Source organism: Lissotriton vulgaris, chromosome 8 (genome assembly GCF_964263255.1).
Source record: "Lissotriton vulgaris chromosome 8, aLisVul1.2, whole genome shotgun sequence".
Taxonomy (NCBI): Eukaryota; Metazoa; Chordata; class Amphibia; order Caudata; family Salamandridae; genus Lissotriton; species Lissotriton vulgaris.
In genome coordinates this window covers 1,562,385,143-1,562,389,846 of record NC_141696.1, presented here as the reverse complement: position 1 = coordinate 1,562,389,846, position 4,704 = coordinate 1,562,385,143, and the positions used below count along the sequence as shown (strand labels likewise).

The 4,704-nt window shown below is 40.4% G+C and overlaps 1 pseudogene; it reads right to left on the bottom strand.

Moving 5' to 3' along the window:
- Positions 1-278: 278 nt before the first annotated feature.
- Positions 279-3,185, bottom strand: LOC147700420 (uncharacterized; annotated as a pseudogene).
- Between the last annotated feature and the right edge of the window lie 1,519 nt (positions 3,186-4,704).

Sequence of the window (4,704 nt, the reverse complement as noted above, 5' to 3'; positions counted from 1 at the left end):
TTAAAAAGGCCTTGTCACAATCAGTGTGATTATGGGTTTTCTTAACAGTACGGCTCAGCTGACTTAGTATTAGATTGTGTGTATCTGTATGGTATTTCCATAGCACAAACCTAGCTGAAAGGCAGCAAGCACTTTAAATGGTCAAATACAAGCATTAACTTAACTGAATGAGAGCGAGGAGACATTGTGGATGGTTAATGCACTGTGAAGAATCAGTGATCTCTTCATGGTGAAATCCGTTTTACACTTAGAACATATATACGGTTTCTGAGCAGTATAAATTCTCTGATATACTATCAGATGGCCTTTGCCGATTAACACCTTTTCATACAATGAACATCTGCATGGCTTCTTTTCAGTGTGATTCTTCACGGGTAGTAACTGATCCTTTTCCTTGAAGGTCTTGTCATATTCCGGACATTTATACATCTTTTTCCCAGTATGGTCCTGCTTCCATCGTATCAGCTGCCCACTTGAACTGACTGGGTTCCTCAGCATGGTTTTGATGATGTACCATCAGTTGCCTACTTGTGCTGAAAACAATGTCAGATTGACTACTTTGATATGGTTGATCTCCAGTGTGATTTTTTTTGATGTTGTGATAAACGGTCCTTAAGATTGAAAGCCTTTCCACATTCATAGCATTTGTATGGTTTCACTCCTGTGTGATTTCTCTGATGTAAGGATAAGTGGCCCCTCTGCCTGAAAGCCTTGTCGCACTCTAAACATTTGTATGGTTTCTCTCCAGTATGGGTTCTGTGATGTTGTGATAAAGTAGACTTGTGCCTGAAAGCCTCGTCACACTCTGAACATTTGTATGGCTTCTCTCCAGTATGGGTCCACTTATGTACTATCAGGTTTCTCTCTGCAGGGAAAGCCTTGTCACAGTGAGTACATTTATATGGTTTCTCACCAGAATGGTTCACCTCATGCAGTTTCAGTGATCTTTTCACAGTGAAAGCTTTGTCACATTGCGAACATTTGTATGGTTTTTCACCAGTATGGATACGCTGATGTAGTGTCAGTGATCTCTTCGTATTGAAAGCCCTGTCACATTCAGAACACTTATATAGTTTCTCACCGGTGTGAATTCTCTGGTGTAATGATAAACTTTTAGTTTGTTTGAAAGCCCTGCCACATTCCGGGCAGGTATATGGCTTCTCATCAGTGTGAGTTCCCTGGTGCAATATCAGATTCGCCTTTGTAGCGACAGCCTTGCCACATTTTGAACATTTATATGGCATCTCACCTGTATGGTGTCGCAAATGTCTTATCAACTCCCCATTAGTAGTGAAAGCCATGTAACATTCTGAACATTTATATGGCTTCACTCCAGTGTGAGTTCTCTGATGTACCACTAGATTACTTTTTTGCTTAAACTTCTTGTCACATTCAGAGCATTCATATGGTTGTTCCCCAGTATGGTTCCGCTCATGGATTGTCAGATTACGCTTTGTAGTGAAAGCCTTGTCACATTCAGTACATTTATACGGTTTCTCACCAGTATGATTTCGCTGATGTACAATCAAGCATTTTTTCGAAGTGAAAGCCTTGTTACATTCAGAACATACATATGGCTTGACTCCAGTGTGGCTTCTCTGATGCACCAATAAAATTCTTCTTTGCTTAAACGTCTTGTCACATTCAGAGCATTCATATGGCTTTTCCCCGGTATGGTTCCGCTCATGCATTGTCAGTTCACGCTTTGTTGTGAAAGTCTTGCCACATTCAGTGCATTTATATAGCTTCTCATCAGTGTGAGTTCCCTGATGCAATTTCAAGTATCTCTTTGAAGTGAAAGCACTGCCACATTTTAAACATTCATATGGCTTTTCGCCCGTATGGTGTCGCAAATGAATTATCAAACCCTCATTTCTAGAGAAAGCTTTGTCACATTCAGTACATTTATATGGTTTTACCCCAGTGTGACTTCTCTGATGTCTTAATACCTGGCTCTTTTGCTTAAAAGCCTTGTCACATTCAGTACATTTATACGGTTTCTCACCGGTGTGATCTCTCTGATGTAGTGTCAATGATATTCTTCTGGTGTATGCCTTGTTACATTCAGAACATTTATATGGTTTTTCACCAGTATGATTTCTCTGATGTACTATTAATGATCTTTTTATAGTGAACGCCTTGTTACATTCAGAACAGTTGTATGGTTTCTCACCAGTATGAGTCTTCTGATGCCGTGCTAAAAATTTGTTTGTACTGAAAGCCTTGTTACATTCAGAACATTCATATAGCTTCTCACCTGTCCGGTGTTGCAAATTAAATATCAACTCCACATTTGTAGGGAAAGCTTTGCCACATTCAGTATATTTATATAGTTTTTCCCCAGTGTAACTTTTCTGATGTCTTAATAAATTGCTCTTTTGCTTAAAAGCCTTGTTGCTTTCACGACATTTATGTGGTTTCGCGCTAGTTTTGTTTTTCTGATGTAGGACACGCAATATTTTGGTAGTGAAACTTTTCCCACATTTAAAACATTCATACGGTTTCCCACCAGAATAGCTTTGCTGGTGTAGCTGTCCCTTTACAGTAAAAGCCTGGTCACACTCTGTACATTTATATGGTTTCGCACCAGTATGGTTTTGCTCATGCACTAATAGCTGTCCCATTGCAGTATAAACCTTGTCACTTTCAGTGCATCTATATGGTTTCTCACAAGTATGGTTTCGCTGATGTGTTGTCATCTCTCCCTTTGTATGGAAAACCTTGTTGCACTATGAATATGGATACAGTTCCTTATCAATGTTATTTTCCTGATGTAATAATAAACATCTAATTTTATCGATAGCCATCTGAGGTTCCAAACACATATTTTTTTTCACCTTTGTGGGCGCTCAGGATTGTCCTCCATTTTCTCTTTGTAATAAAGGTCCTATCAGATTGCCGCCATTGAGTGAATTTAATACCCAAGTTACCTTCTCATTCCAATGACCTCTTTTTCTTACTCAGTGAATGATACAGTCCCCTTCCGGCACAGTGCCCCCATGTTGATTTTATGTAATTTTCATGGATTTGCCTTTATAGGAAACACCTGGATATTTGTGGTGCACGTGAATAGCCAGGTCTGTCAGAATGGGATACGGCAGTCAATGCTTTCACTGCTAATCCGACATATGACTCTCTTTGGAAACAAATCAATTTTTCTTTTTTCGTTTCTTTCTGCAATTAATTCACCTGTTGGAATGGAAAAAATATATGGAATCAGCGTTGGAAGAGTTACAAATATAAAAAATAATGCTTAACAACCCATGCTCAATTTTGAAAATTAAATGTTCTATATAAAACTGGGCCAATGGAAACCTGACATACAACTAAATCACCCACGACACCAGGATAGTAATGGTGTCTGTGCCATCTGAGCTCCTCCTCTGTACCAAGATAAGAAACTGCTGATACACGGGCTACATTTGTAGCATGAATTAACAAAGAAAGCAAGATATGGTTGACACAAGAGCCCCACTATAACAGCATGGATTAACAAGGAAAGCAGATATGGGTGACACAAGGGCCCCAAAGTAACAGCATGAATTCAGGGCTGTACTGGCCGTAGCGGGCACCGGGCATGCTTGGCCACACCCCCAACTCCCCAGGGGGACGGCGGAGCCCTTTGCCAGGGATGATTTTGGTTCCCAGTCCGGCCCTGCATGGATTAATAAAGAAAGCAAGATATGGGTGACACAAGGGCCCCAAAAAACACAGCTTGGATTGCTACACAAAGCATGATATGCATATCCAAGGACTGCAAGACTGGTTTATATTAACATTAGACTTAAAAACGTATTTTTTTCCTGTACATCTGCAAAGCAGATTAACAGGCCTATGGAATAGACATTTTGAAAATGCAAAATGTGTCCATATTTACCAGAAAGGGTCTCGGCAATTCTATAAAATATTGACCTCGGGTTGTAAGAAATCAGGGAACTACACTTCATCAATTAGGGGCAAAGGAGCAACCGTTCATTTCTAATGAAAGGCTTCAACATTCAAGGAGGCATAACTTCACCATTGTCTGAAGCTAAATTCCAGCATAAGTAGTTTTCAGCACGCAAAATATCTTCTTTACTCACTAAAAGATTACATTTTGAAGAAAAGGTTCTCGCTGAAAGAGGCATTTAGCACTCATATGCTTCGGGACATCAAGACAGATGTTGTCGGTCTGGAAAAACGTATTAGGTTTATTTTGTTCCCTGGCATAGTACGCCCAACTATCAGAAAAAGGCAGTGGAAACTGAGAGAACTAGACTGCAAACTGGACTCCTCTCATGAGATTAAACTCTCTTCCTGGTTCTAAAAAACCATGAGCCAGTAATTAAGGATCAAACAAACATGGAGAGGACATCCAGCAACAGGTTGTTACCTGTGCCTCTCCATTGTGTACTAGTTCAAACCTGTTTTTCTGTCCTTTAAGTGCATTGTTTTGTTCCCTTTCAGCTTCTTCACTGACAGGATCCCCTTCCTCTTGTTCACTGCTCTATGGGTCGTGATACTTTTCAGAATCCTCCCTCACATTTAGTTCCTCAGCTTCTGAGCGCTTTAGTTTGGGGTGGCATCCCGGGACATCCTCCTGGTAGCCTTATCTAAGCTGCCAGGGGGAGGCTCATGTAGGGTGTTTGTCATAGCAGCATCTGTGGCAGAAATGGGCAATCCTGAATCTCAGTCATGCTACTGTCATATCTTCTGTATCGATGT